The following is a 16369-nucleotide window of genomic DNA, read 5'->3' on the forward strand; positions in this document are numbered from 1 at the left end:
TTTACTTGTTGATTTACATTAAATATCCCAGCCTTTTATACTGTAACCTAATTAAAACAATTGAAATAAACGTGAGACCAATTTAAATTGCTTCCTGTGAAAATAATAATGTTCATAACACTTTCTAGAGAGACGGTGACACTTGTATGGTTAAATATCATCCGGTTGGCTTGTTGATGTGAAAAAATATATTAACACATTAAAGAAGAAAACTGAAATCTACTTCACTCCACATTTTACAAGGTCATCGTGGTTTGAAATAATAGTAGTTATTCCGGTTTAGCAAATAACTAAACCGGTTTCGAAAAGTAATTAATATCTCTCTCTTACACCTATTGTATGAATATGCATGTATACAGATGGAAATATATTATTTTTTAAGAAATGGATAATTTAATTAGTTATAAATCAATCATTTAAAATTAATAAATACGAAAAAAGAAAAATTTACCCTAGTATTAATAATAGCAAATAATGTGAATACCCTTAAAAATATATAATTTATTTTTGACTGGATTAAATTAAACGTTGCATAAAATATAAATAAATAGAAATAAGAGCCAGAAGAAATAATGTAACAAATTGCTAGATTGTTAGGCGAACCTTTTTCCACTTCTACAAAAACGGAAAGAAAAAAGAAATAGTAAGAAAATGAATTCCTTCAATTTGGAGATGGCAACAAACCCTGTGGGCAACACTCCAACTACTTCACACTTCTCACAGTTATACTTTCACTCATTCAATCAACATTCTCTTTATTCTCTCACGATTCAATCGATAATTATAAGCAATTTTCAATTTTAATTAATTTTATTTCATAATGTATCGGATATAATAGCATCAAATGTATTAATTTATTAATGAAGACATAAGAATATGTATTCATAAATAATTTATATAATAAAATATCTTTAACCGTAACTATTGTCGGCTAACACAAAACAACAGTTCTGCTAATAATAGTTTAGCCAATCCCAAGAATAACAAATTTCTTGAGAGATATTAGGAAAAATGAGGATTGGCTTAGTACGATAATTATCAAAATATGGTGGAAGAGCATGACTTAATGCCACCTAACTATAATACAACATTTCTATTGACTAATAAAGCAAATTTTTATACCTGTACTACAAAGTTAAGTTATTTCTCATTAGAATCAAATATTTTCATCAATTAACTTAATTAATTTCCTTGAAATTCTTTTATGAAAATTATGCTTTCAATATCAGAATGGTATCAAGTTATATGCAATAATGCTACAACTGACCAATATAAAATAATGATGAAACTAGCAATTAAGAATACCTTTGATGCATATCACTACAGGAAACCGAAAAGTAAATGATATTCATTCTTATAAATTTCACCTTCAATCTTGTTTACCATAAGGACTGACTACGTAATAAAACACCATTACTCTCATGAAAAGATATCACTAATTACACTTCTTGTACAACAGATGTTTTAAATGAGTCACAGCCGTCTTAAAAAATAATTATAGGACAGATAGTTTACGTTAATAAAAATAATGTATCACTTTTGTGTAAATCAGTGCATTTTATACAATTTTCTCATATAGTCGGAAAGAGTTTTAGCCTTGAAGACTGCTACTAAGATCCGGCAGTGCAACTTTCACCCTTATTATTTTCTAGACGAGACGCGTAGCTGTCCAGTATTGACACTAAAATATTTATGGGGCTTTCGTATTTATACATGTAAAAATAAATTATAAGAATAAGTCATTAGTGAACGTAATATTTGTTTTAATGAAATCCATACATGTATTTGGTTTGTATCTAAATACCAAATTATATTTGGTATTTCAAAAATACGTCAAACGATGCAGCCGTCTCTTAATCAGACGATTTTTTTACCATTTTCTTGCTTGATATTTATTTTAATAAAAATATTAATAACTTCTCAATCATGGTACTGCTGATATGTTAAATAAATAAATTAACAATTAATATAATCCTTCTCATCAGCATGTTGATATGTTCTTTAGATCTTTCGGCTTACTTGGAAGCCATAATCAGGAGTTAAAATTAATGCATTAAAGTCAAAGTTTAAAGAATCATAGTTAAAATTTAAAAATGATGATGATGGCTTCCAAGAAAGCCAAAAGATTTAGAGAGATATCAACTTGCTGGTAAGGTGGATTATATTAATTGTTAATTTAATTAATAATTTCATTTAATATTTAAAATGAATTTTCAACAACTTTGTTGAAAATATTTTTTTAAATAATGGAGACTCTTCCTCATCATTTCTAACTACTGGTATGTACACAGACATACAAAACTGGCAGCATAATCGTGTCAGCATGTTAGTAGAATGATACTTTTTAAACATTAATAAGTGAAAAACTTGTGATTTTATTTGGTGGAAATTTTTACGTAGTTTATAAAATGGGTTAACGAACAATTAATATTAGACCAGCTCTGAACGTTCTTAAAGTAAAAAAAAAAAATGTTTGACACTGTGTAATAATTATAAAAAAGAAGAATAGAAAGAAAAGGAAAATTTTGTGATATCAGTCTTGGATGAATTAGATTTAAGTAAATTAGGTCTTAGGTGAAATTAGACTTAGATAATATTGCTTTAAACCATACTGATTTATGCATTATTTAAAAAAAAAAAATTAATAACACTGATTATTTGTGTTTTTTTTTCAAATTTAAAGTATTTGAAAAAATTATTTGAGATGGAAATAATTTATGAAATACTTTAAAAATAATATAAATGATTTAATTTTTGATAGATTAAAATAAAACGCACTTGTAAAATTTGCAGTAACTTTTAACTCAATTACAAATCTAGCAGCCCCTCAACAACCATTATACCGTTCAACTGAATAAAACAAGATTAACATAATCAATCTCTTACTACACAAAGTACTAAACAATATATCATGAATGTAGATAAAACGGTTTATTTACATATAAACTACATCTTATCTAGATATAAACTAAATTTATTGCAAAATACCTACTAAAACAGATGTATATGTATTCATTTTTTTAAACAAATGTTTATTTAATGATTTTGGACTAAAACAACGAAAATTATAAAAATCCAGAAGAAATGCTTTTGTTTTTACCGACAGTAAATACTCTATTTTCTGGCCTCTGTTATAAAAAATATACTGCAAAATATTTCCAATAAAAAAGGAGGGTACGTGGGTCTGTTTGTTGGTTGTATGTGCGCACATTTTTATTTTAGCCGCTATTGGCGCAGAGCGGACCAATGGTGGTGCCGGTGCGCGGGGTGGTTGCGCGCATCGCACGAACGATTCATTCGTTCGAACGATTTATACTTCTTGATATGAACGATTTATCTAAACTTAAATTGGTGTTTTGGGAGTAAAAAAGGAAAAATTGGGGTTAAAGCTGTGTTAAAAAATTAAATATTCTGTATTTTGAAGCTTTTCGTTGTAAACGTTTTTGTTGTTGTTAGTACGCTAAATTCATGAACGTTATTTTGTCACATTTGGCAAAAACATTTAATAAAATCATGTGTAATGAAACATAAACCATGTAACATACATTTTAGCGGCGGGCCATAGGCCCGATTTTTTCCTAGTATTAATTGGCAACAATGTACCTTTTTCAAATTACATTTATCTAACATACATATAAAAATAATCATTAATATAAAAGTTAATTCCAGTAAAAAGAAACCTTTTATGAACAGAATATGTATAAATTTCACATAATGTTAATACCTTTTATTAAGAAAGTGATGTAAAAAATGGAAGAGATTTTAGATGACCTTATACCAGAATAAGTTATAAGATTACACATCACAAATTTCGTATATTACATTGAATATCTTAGTTTTAACAAGGCTTCATGTAATGTATGCTCATAATGGATCTGAAAAAAAGAATACAATTCGCATTAAAATACTATAACTAATAAAATAAAAAAAAATATTTACAAACAACTGTATTAATCCAATATTGAACTCTTCTAGTGATGGGTCTGACAAATTTAAATATAGACAGTATTTTTTGAGTTAGTTGCTTCAGGAGGTTCCTGCCCAGATTTATGATCAAAACTTTTATTAAATTTGCTGTTATTTGTATTTATTCTGACAAACTGAGCATGTGCTGCTTGTATAACAAATCGTTTATTAAGAAAACAGAGAACATTAATATAACATTAATTCATTTTCTTTCAAGTAACAATTATTACCATCTCTTGCTAGAATTTTTATACGCTTTTGCGTATAAAACTGCTTAAATACAGAGAGATACTTTTTCTGATAACAATGTTATGTGCAGAATGATTCATTTAACTTTCATATGCTTTATTTTTAAAAACTTCAATATTCTCATGTTTGTATTTACTTTCTGTGCACTTTATTCCTGAAATTTTACTCATAATTAGATTATCTACAAGTTTTGTTTAAACCTTTTATGTCTTTATTACCCACTAACAAAGTTATTTCACTCTAAACCTAAAACAGTTTTTTTTTTACCCAAATCTTTTGTATTTTACCCTAGATTTCTCAGAAAGTACTAGAAATACAGTTATGGGGCGTTTTTCCAATTGTTTAGGTCAGATTTCATATAAAATCACTATATTTATCCCTTAAATTGAGTCCGAGAATTACAGTCTGACTTAATTTTCCCGAAGACGCAGAAATCAGGGCGAAATATTTCGCCAGCCGACACTCGCTAACGAAGCTTTCCCGAACCTATAGTTATATGAAGTTTCTTCTTTATTTTCACCAGTAGAATATATCGGGAAAGTTTGTTATATTCTTCGTGAATCAACCTGTACCTGTAGTGAGCAAACCGACTTATAGAATTGAATATCAGGGGGCTTTGCATGCTGATATACAATAAGATATCAGTTCGTGAAGAAAGGTAATGTACGTCTTCTTATGTTGGAGATTGATACTTCGAGGTCCGATTAAACCAAGTGAACTGTAAAGGCATCTCGGTACTACCCACCATAGCCGTTATGTTGTTGGGATTAATAACATATCCTGGCTTACCGATTCAGACATAAAACGACAGGTACACTCATTACATGAACAAACAAAAGAAGTAGTTGCTTCCTGGGCCTAGACAAAAAAAAAAACTGCAATAGATGTCTTGGAATTTCCAAATATCATACGAATCGATTCGTGAAAAAAGCCAATCACTCTGTTCTATTGTATCTGAAAAAGGAATACTACCATTCATGAAAATGGGTAGTTGTTTTCGAGAAAATTTTTAAGTGTCAGTTTATGACACTTATTTAAGTGCCATTACAGTTATGACATCACAGTTACACGAATTTGCATACTGTTTCTTATCCGGCGACTGTAACTAGGATATCTTTATTAAAGGAGAAAGTATGGTGATCATAACAAAATTGGGGTATCGCTTTTTTGCAAATCTTTAAGTTTTAAGGTCCAAATAAATTTCCTTCCATAAAAAGTTTTTTTTTTAAGATTTTTTTTTGCTAAGCTTTACATAGGAATAATTTTATATTTATTGTTCTGTTCAGATTTAAAAAGTTTTTTCTATATACATCGGGTTTTTCGTTCAAAAAACCTGCATTGCTTCAGGGCTATTTTTTATTTTTTTTGTTTTTGAAACAAAGAATGTAATTATGTTGCTTTTCACGCAAATATTTTTATACATTTTTTTTTTTTGGATAATATACCAATAAAAAAATCATTTTCATAAAAAATAGATGTTTTTCTGTAAAATGAATGCAATTACATAGAGGTCCTTTTTATAAAAGGAAATTTGTTTATTCAATAGCTTTATATATAAAAAAAAAATGTTGGCCCTTCAATTCACTAAATACATTTTTTATGTAATGTATTATAGAATCATTTCGGTTTCATTAAAAAAAATTTCTTCGTTCCACTATATGCGCGTACGTATGCAAGTATGTGTGTCGCACTGCTTTTGGCTTAATATCTCAGGAATGACCGAACCGAGTTTCTTCAAATTTGGCTTAAATATTTCAACATACGGGTCATTTATCATATTAATTCTTTTCAAAATTCGTTAAGAGGGTATGGGGATATGGCAAAAAAAATCAATATCGATTTTCTTCAGAGGCATTTTAGAGAAGAGTTTATTAAAACTTTGCTACCTACAACGCATATATTTGTTTTTTGAAAAACATTTTTCAAAAAATCAATCCCTGCCACATGAAATTGAAATATATATTTTTTTTGTTGTTTTACTCTATTTTCTTCCCTTCGGTTTAAATATTTTCAAAAGCTGTTTGAAAATTTATACTTCTTATGTAGAATTATCAAGGAACGTCTGAAATTTTTAAAAATTATAAAACCCAGACTTAAAATGCAAAAAGTTTTTTGAAAATTTTCTTTTCTATTTAACCTGTATTGAAGATTTAGAGAAAACTCTACTTAAACAAGTCTATTAAACTATACGTGTTTATGAATATTTTTATAAAATATTTTATTAAAATTTATTCCCCAAGTCTAAAAAAAATATATTGTTTTTTGGTTCTACCTCTTTTAATTTTTATTATTAAAATGTTTTTTTTATTTTTTTCTTCATAACTTAAAGGGCTATTAAAATTAAATTAACTTTGACACTTATTATTACATTCCGGACCCAAAATGAAAAGCAATTTATATTTATTAATCTCATAAAAGTTCTACTTTTACGCACGACTAATAACAAAAGTTATCATGACTAAAATAAAATTTTTTCCTGGTGAAAAAACTAAAGATATGCGTAGCTGAAAAATTATGTAATCAGTTGCCAGCTCTTTTTTATTTTGTATTAATTATGAAAAAAAAAAATTGTTTTTTTTGTATATTCTTAAACTAATTTTCAAAGGATTTTTTCAAACAATTTCTGTAGATTGACCACTGTTTTATTTAAGTAATATTCAACACAAAGTCACTAATTCTGCATCATAAATAAAACTCTAACCACTGCAGTATTGCGCTGTTTCACCTATAGAAACAAAAAGGAAAATTGATCGCTAATCATCTGAAAACCAAATAATTGTAATCTTATATTCATACTAATCTTTTTAAATGCTTTTGAAATACGGTAGAAATATACTGAGTTATATGTAAATGTATACATAAATAGATTATAAGATAAAAGTCAGTGTTGATAATTTCTTTTAATAAAATTAATCTTTATTGAAGATAACCTAGTAGATGTAATGAATTAATCGCTTTTTACAGCTTAGAAAAAACTTTTTTCTTGCAAAGAAACAAGAAATTAGTAAGTAAAATAATAGACCGATATAATAATGTACGAAATTAAGATATAAGCACGGTAAAGAGAAGAATGTGCGTACAAGTTTGATTAATTATACGACGACTAAACAACACAGGTAGATGTGAAGAAGTTTAGGCGACTGACGAAGAATAAGGTAAGACTCCGCTCTCATGCATTATTCATATTAAGTCTTTTCCCAAGTATTTCATTAGCCACTTAGTCGAGAAACACCCTTTCTAACCGCACTAGGCGAGCACGAAGCTTTGCGTGCATACCATACTTCCCGATATGCATCGAAACCAACTAAATACAACTACTATTTCCCTTCTCCCATCTTTACACTCCATCCAATCGGACTTCTCTTTTTCATCCCGACACATCTCTCCTACCGTTCTCCATCTGTTACAAACGTCCATTAATTAGACTACAAGAAATTTAACTTTTGTACTTATCAACAACGTTTCTTGTTAATTTCGAACGAGGTACTTTTAAAAAACACGAAGAAAGAAGAAAACCAAAAGTATTAGCAATTAGCGATACCCTACTGACACATACGAATAACGATAGTCACTTGTTTTTATAGCCACTAGCAACTAAATCCACCAACGCTAACGGCAGCATAGAATTTACAACACGATGTGATTGTATTAAACAAACATACCCTATAACAATAAAACAAACGAGTACACGACTTTAGTTATTCATTAGTTCAATAAACCAAGAATGAAATCAAGATTCCGCATATAAGTAAGAATTTCTTTTTAAATATACAAATTCTATGCTACTACAAAATGTATTAATGAAAAACCATTTTAAAATATGAACGTTAATTCTCAAATTAAGTAAAATAATGTTGTAAAATTATAATTTAAAAAAAAATATATATATATATATATATTATATAGTGCTTCAAGAAGAATGTAACAAATTTTCAGGTCATGTTTTACTTCTTTTTTTTAATCTCCAGGACTACCGTTAGCTATTTATAGGATGATATGAATGACAATTTTTGTAGCGTGTGAAAATGCCATGCCTGGCCGGGAACTCGGAAACTCAGGATGAAAGGCCGAGACGCTACCAGTCGCGCTACGGAGGCCGGCAGGACATGTTCTACTGGTGAAAATAAAGAAAAAATTCGTATAAACGTAGGTTCAGAAACACTTCGTAGCGAGTGTCGGCTGGGGAATGATTTCACCCTGATTTCTTTACCTTCAATAAAAATTAAAAAAAAAAAAAAAAAAATAGGTCCTACAACTAACTATAGAACTATATTTAGTTATAATAGTTTTCGAGAGATCTGGGAGAAAAAGCAAAGTATTGGAGTCGAATAACACACAATTTTATATTTATCGAAAAATAACTTTGTTAAATGCGTAACAAACATAAACAAATTTTAAACAAATCTTTAAAAAAATTTGATTCTGAGTGAAATGGTACAAATAAAATTCACAGAAACTAAATACGAACGTAAGAATTCCTTTCAAAGTATTTGAACCTTATTTTGCTGCTAGACCAGTGCGGTAAGAAATTCTTCCAGTACTGATGCCCGGGCTACGTCCAATGAGCTAAATTACGTTTTCTTCTTCCCCGTCAAGATTTTGTTCTTCCCGTTTAACAATATATAAAGAAGACGGTAATTATCAGGTGATGTATAAGCATTGAAGAAAATATTTGGAATATTGCAGCTTGAAATATTCCTATTCCAAGCTGGCATCCTCCTATTCTAGAATCCTCCTATCATAGAATCTTTGATGATATTCTCACTGTTCAGGTCTTGCATTTACATTGCAGAACCCATAAACAACATTGATGACTTCGTATTCTTATTTGGAAACTCTATTAAGCATTGTTATATAAAAAAGAAGAGTTAGTTATTAGAATTTTCAGTGTGAGACAACTAATACAAAACAGCGCCGTTGAAATTCGGTAAGCCTCCAAAAACATTCTTAGTCTGGCAGAGTGCTGCATCCACTACGGCGGAGGGCATTTCCAGCAATTTAATTGTTCGAAAGTTGGTTTTAATGTTTATTTATTTATTTTTTGATTGATGAATTACACAGAAGTACTGAAGCTTGTACGTGGTATATGGAATTTTATAGCGCAAGAAAAAATATCATACCTGACGGGGATTCGTACCCAGGACATCCGGATGAAAGACCGAGACACTACCACTTCGCCATGGAGATGGCATATAACAATTCCTTATAAGTGTTGGTGTTTGTATTTATTACGAGTGTTAGATAGATTTCATAGAAAGCTACCTGTTTCAATGGGTACCAATATTCGACTTCCGGAAAAGTTTGACATATCTTCGCGTTACACATCCCCCAGACCCCAAAACCACCGTCAGTTCAAAAGTTTATTTATATATTTCACTTACTTGTGGACACGATAACTGCCGTAATTTTACGTCAATTATTTTCAAATTGATACATAAAATATAACGACCCAAAATATCACTCGAGTTCGTTAATGGGCACAATTGGACCATAGAGGCGGAAATGGGGGGGTTTTTCGAAAAAACACAATATCGCTAAACTTTTCTTATTAAGTAAAATATCAAATTTTTTTAAAGTTCCTACTATTCTTTCGATAAGGGTCTAAAATTTATATAAGTAAAGTTCTTTGATATCACCGACCATTGGCTCAGGGATGGAAAAAATGGGGTTTCGAAAAAAATGATACCTACCTTAATAGGCGCAGTATCGAATCGGTTTCAAATGGTCGTTAGTCCTCTAAACATTATCTAAAACTTTTGTCCGAAACAACTTTTAATATGACCAACCCTTACGGCAAGGGATGACCAAACTGTTGCTGGAATTGTAAGATGGGGCTTGTCGTATGTTAAACATGTGAAACTTTTTTCACATGCAACCATTGTCGTATTGAGTCAATTTGAAGTTTGTCTTAACTTTAAGGTGGAAATCTTTTTCATCCCCTACTTATCATCGGTGATCTCTACCTCCGCCTTCCGGCGTGTCGAAAGGGATTTTTCTTCTAAAGTATTCTTCAATTCTTTTGTTTTGTAATATTGAAAATTTTGTTTCAATCTTTCATTTCATATTTCATATAAAATCACTGAATTTATTCCTTAATTTTAGTCCTGAGAATTATGATCTGGCTTAACTTTACCGAAGGCAAAGTAATCAGGGCGAAATCTTAGCCAACCAACAATCACTAACCGTTTCCCAACATTAGAACATGTCCTGAAAATTTGTTACATTCTTTATTTATATATATTAAATAACAGTTGAATAATTAAATCCCTCAAGATATAAACAATTAATTCCATAATCTTCAGAAGTTGAACTCTAGATTTATAGCGGGCGGCGTATTGCTGTGCACATAGGATGACGGCTGGCCTAGCGCTCTATTAACTATTCTGAAAATATCTATACTAACTTATACGAAAGGTGGATAAAAAAATAAGTTACACCCTTGCCGTGTTCTTGAACTGAAAGGGATATATTAATGTCTTGTGGTGGCAGCACTGATTGTGTTGTCTTTACGGTCCTCCTGCAGTAATTCTGTACAACATTCAGTACGTGTGTAGTGTCGTTGTCAATGTGGCGTGTCCTCTAGAGGCTTCGTCCAACATGGAAGTGCGTTCAGCAGTCCAATTTTGCAGGAAAAAATGCAATTGTTGTGAAATTTATCGCCAAATTGTTGAGGTATAAGGTGAGAATGCAATGTCACACCCCATGATCACAAAATGGTGCCAAATTTAAAAAATCGGAAGAACAAATGTGAGTTACGAAAAGCGTACTGCGCGTCCTTCAACTGCAAATACGACGGCTATCGCGGAACGCGTGAATGAAATGATCTTGAGTAACCGGTGCATTAAAATTAGAGCGACTGCAAGTGAACTTAACATCAGTTATGGTAATGAGTTTGCGATTATTCACGATCAGCTTGGTTACCATAAGATGTGCGCCACATCTGTTGATCGACCACAAACATCAACGTTTTGCGTCTGCTCTTTCTTTTCTTCAATGTTATTCCAAGACTGGTTCACAGTTTTTGAAACAAATCATCACAGAGGATGAGAGCTGGGTGCTTCATTACACTCCTGAGACTAAACGAGCATCACATGAACGAAGACACAAAAATTCGACGAAGCCAAAAAAAGCGAAAACATCCCTACATGTTCGATATGTTGTACTGACAGTCTTTTTCAATTCTGAGGGATTGTCTACAATCAGTCAATTTATGCCCCGAGGAATAACAATCAATACCGAATCTTACTGAGAGACTTTAAAAAAATTGTGTAAAGCCATTAAAGATCGATGACCCGAAAGAGTGAGCGATGGGGTCGTTTTTATTCACTACAACGCTATTTGTTATTCAGCTCATGAGACAAAGGAGTTACTGCAAAAATTCAAGTGAGAAGTGTAGTATCATCCGTATTACAACCCTGACCTTGCCCCTGCAACTACCACCTTTGGTCCTCTCAAACGAGATCTGGGAGGGGAGTGTTTCGCTAATGATGATGAACTGAAGGAAGCGGTCCTTAAATGGTAGAAGGAAATTGGAAGAAATTTTTATGAGAGTGGAATTGAAAAACGTGTCACAAGGTATGAACAGTGTTTAGAAAAAACTTCGTAATTATGTCGAAAAATAGATAAAAATATGTAATTTTTTGTTCAATAAAAAAAATTGTCTTATAAATATGTGTATGCTTCATAAAGGGTGTGTAACTTATTTTCTGATCGTCCCTCGTACTATTTAAGTATACGGAGCTATATGAGATGTTTTCGTAAAGGAATTACTATCTAACTGTTCCACCCGTCCAATCTATCTAACCCTCTCGCACGATATGTGCATAGCTATACGCCGCCCGCTATACAGAGAATGAATTCATTTGTAATACCTGTAGCCATAATAATACATCACTCAACATAATATAATATTGCCCAATTCGTCACGTACACCAATTTATACTTTCCAAAGTACAGGAATTGAATGCACATTCAACGCAGAGTGAACGTACATGCTGTTCACACACATGCACAAATATGAAAAACTTAAATGATGTTAAATATATACAGTCCGGCAACTATGTGTATCACTTTTTTCCAGCCAGTTTTCTAGCTGCTCCGGGTCTTGGTAGGTGTGTATAAGTAAATGTAATTACCGCTACCGATTTGCCAGACCTGACGTAGTTGCAATATAAGCATCAATGTATTGGTAAATATGTAGTCTGGGACAGACACAGGTCACTTCTGGGGCGTGTGGTTAATTGAAACCCAGCCATCAAAGAACATCGGTATTCACAACATCGGTACCTTTACAAAGACTCGAACCTTAGAACTCTTGACTTCGAAAACCAACTGATTTTGCGATGACGAGTTTAACCACTAGACTAACTCGGCGGGTTATTTTAGATTAATTATGTTACATTAAGGTTATTGATAATAGAAATATAGTAATATTTAAATATTATAAATACAGAAAAATAACAAAAGAAGATTATAATTAACAAAAATTTGTTGCAGTACTTTAAAAATAAATTTAACAACGTCCTATATGTTAATGTTACTTTTTGGATAAAAAATTTTCTCTATACGTTTTTCAAAATATAACTGTAGAAATTATTGTTTTCAAAAGTGCAAGGGAGTAAATTCAATCAATATAAATAAAAATGTAAATGTTCGTTTGTTCAAAATCTTAAATCTCAGAAAGTTCTTCACAGACTGCTTTGAAATTTTGACACAACGTTGCATTCCAATACGCGCGTGTTTTTATATACCTAAAATGTCACATCTGTGACAGGTAAAAACATGCTTTTTTTTAAAACAGCACTATCTGTTAGGCGTAAAAGCAACACACGCTACAATATAATAATATTATAATATAATATATAATATTATATATTATATAATATATAAATATTTTACGATTCCATTTCAATGTTTCTGATATGTGTGTCTGCTATAGACTAAATAACTACTGGATCGATTTACGCGTGGAGAAAAAGGGAAAAATCGGAAAAGGTAAAAAGGAAAGAAGGAGAATATAGGAAAAAAGAAATAAAGGGGAAAACGAGGAAAAGGAAATAGAAAGGGGAAAGGAAAAAAGAAAAGGGAAAAGAGTAAGGGTAAAGGAAAATAAGGGAAAAAGAAATGGGGAAAGAAAAGGAAAAGGAGTAGAAAAGGGGGAAAATGGGGCAAAGGGAATGTGGTAAAAACGAAAATGGGGTAAAGGGAAAGGAGAAAAGGGTAAAGGGAGAAAGACAAAAAGGGAAAAGTTAAATTTTGTGAAGTTCCGTAATGTTTATTTTGTTAATGTTTTATCAAACTTTCAACTGTGTTAATCTAATTTATTTATATATATATATATATATATATATATATATATATATATATACTCAAATCCAGCAATAGCAAAGCACTCATCTCAATGTCCCCCGAGGGGAGAAGATCCCGCCTCGTAACGTGTCAGGTCGCTACACCACCGCCGTTCCTTGTCAGTAATGGCTTTAACGGAGGACAATAGCAAAGCACTCCGGATTTGCTAGTATTATGAATAAGAATAAAAAAAATTATTGTATGTAATACAATATTCGATTATTGTAACTAATATGGTTCGGCCGAGTCCGGAACTTGCCAGTCTATAAATCTTTCCACACGTCTTATCATATGATATTGACCTGATTACATAAAACAAGAAATAAATCTATTTATCTATTTCCCGCCTTACCAATTCTAACTTCCAACCTGAGTGATTCTGTTGCCAGTTCACTTAGGATTCTGTTCTTGACATATCCATGCTTTAGCCAAAAGTTTATTAAACATAGAGGTTTTTACTTTACGTCCAATTAGCATAACACAAACATTGGCCACTACGCTGTAACTTCAAAATATGAAATGGAGCTGAAAATTCGGTTCAAGACAAAAATCACACAATATTTTGTTTATTTTCCTTTAGGAAAATTGTCATTCAAGTGCAATATGCTGTTCCACCGCAGGTACTCATATTTAGCACTATCGGTCTGTTCCAATTACCAAATTTACGGGAGGGAAGAGCTTAAAGTAATATGATATGGTCATTGATGCTAGGATAGATTTATATTCAACCAAAATATCTAATTTGGCATGAAGAAATATCCTATCGTTGGAACAAGTGCATTATTACAATTGAAAGAGAGTAAATTAAGACATAATATGTTAATAGATTATAAAACTAGCAGTGAATAAATTATATAATTCCAGTTTATGTTTGATAATTTATAAAATTCGATAAAGTTAATATACCTGGATATTTTAGCACGTTTACAGTAAAATATAATTGCAAAAAAAAATTAAAAGAAATGGATTTTTTCATTATCATAAATATTTATGTCCGTAGCATAAATTTACTTTTATGCAGCATACATTGTTAAATGTATTTGAAAAGTGTACTCATAGTTGTAAAAGAGTCGTATAGAAATTTATTTCACTTTAGATTCATGTTTTATGGGTTCCAGCTTTAAATAAATAAAATAAATAGAAAACCAGTTTTATAGGAATATACGCTTCCTCAGTTTTGTTGTTGTTAACATATAATACTAACGTAAATAAAGGAATTGCATATCTAAAGTACGTGTACAGGAATGACTTATGTTCAAATATAGCAGATCGGATGGAATACAAGATACATTAATCTTTCATACGTATATATTTTCAACAAAACTGCCACTACACAGATAACATTTGATTTTGTAAACAATCCTAGCAGGATATTTCACTTAAACAATAATTTATTTCTCAGAATATATATTTTTAAATTCATCGTAAAAAATTCGATTCAGTTAAATCATTTTAATGTACGTCTAACTGGGGAATTGTTACATAGCTGCTTCGATTTCTATACAGTATTATTGATATAAATCTAAGCTTATACACCACAAAATGTAAATATCTATACATTATTCAAAATACAATTTCGTGTAACAATAAAAATGTGAATAATGATTTAAAAATTAACAACAAAAACCTAAAAAAATTCCACAAAAGTTTTTCTTCATTAGGATTCAGAAAAGAAAGAGGTTCTTACATTAAAAGCATATAAAAATTTATCGAGATAACTTATAGATTCGGTTGAGATCTCAATTCATAGAAAAACATTCACTTTGGTTCGATATGGATTCCATTTGTAATACGACATATACATCCCACCTGAAGTCAATTTCATTCCAGTCTGTAACCAGCAAGTCGGGCGTTACCTCTGCAGCTGTGACGTTAATTCGAAGTCTTACCTCAACAAAATCAGCAGGAAAAGGCATAAACCCGATCTTTAATGAAACCTCACAACAAAAAATCTAGTGGGGTTAAATCTGGGGGCACGGTGGCCAAGCAGCTGGACCTTCCCGACGAATCCACTGACTTGGAAATCAAGTATCAAGAAAATCTCGAAGTTCTAGACGGTAGTGAGGTGGTGACCTCATTTTTCTGATATTAATGGCGCCCATCTTGATCATCGGCGTCTAACTGAGGAATTAGAAAATTTTGATTAATGTCCAGATAAACGATACCATTTACGGTTGCCTCCTGGAAGAAGAACGGGCCGTACAGTCTTTGTTTGTTTAGGGGCACGATGTTAGAGCTGTCACGAATGTGCTACAAAGTTTCATGAGGGTCTTCGCTACCCCATATTTGGCAGTTATAAGTGTTCACCTTGCTACTGATGTAAAAAGCTGACTCTTCACTATAATGTCTAAAAATGTATAGTTGTCTACAACTCCATCCATCATTTCTACACAAAATTGCAGCCGAACAATTTTATCATCATCTGTAATGTGTTGAAGAAGTGATGAAGGTTAGTTTCTAAGGCTTCAAGTGGAATCGTTTACGTAATACGTGCTAAACAATCGTTTGTGGAATGCCATTCTCACGTGACGCACGTCGAGTTGATTTCTTCGGACTACGTGCAAAGCTTTCTCTGATTTGTTCGATAGCAGCTTCAGGGACGTGTAGGCGTCCTGGTGATTTTGTATATTTATTAGAATAACCTGTCCCTAAGGTTTGGTACCATGACTAAATTGTATACCTTCTAGGAGCCTTCCTACCGTTATCTCTACAAAAATTACGTTGAACTGCAATTGTTAACTGCAAATCGTGAAACCAAAACTCAGCTAGCACGTTCCGCACCACTTAAATCAATTCGTTTTTAACA

The 16369-nt window shown here is 31.4% G+C and overlaps 1 long non-coding RNA gene across 1 annotated transcript in view; it reads right to left on the reverse strand.

The window, feature by feature from the left end:
• The window catches only part of LOC142324441 (uncharacterized), a 123991-nt gene that overhangs the window by 36265 nt on the left and 71357 nt on the right, over positions 1–16369 (reverse strand). Inside the window, exon 3 of the long non-coding RNA XR_012756289.1 lies at positions 3725–3875. This is a non-coding gene — a long non-coding RNA (uncharacterized LOC142324441). The remainder of the gene's footprint in view (positions 1–3724; positions 3876–16369) is intronic.

Source organism: Lycorma delicatula, chromosome 5, assembly GCF_047948215.1.
Source record: "Lycorma delicatula isolate Av1 chromosome 5, ASM4794821v1, whole genome shotgun sequence".
Lineage (NCBI taxonomy): Eukaryota > Metazoa > Arthropoda > Insecta > Hemiptera > Fulgoridae > Lycorma > Lycorma delicatula.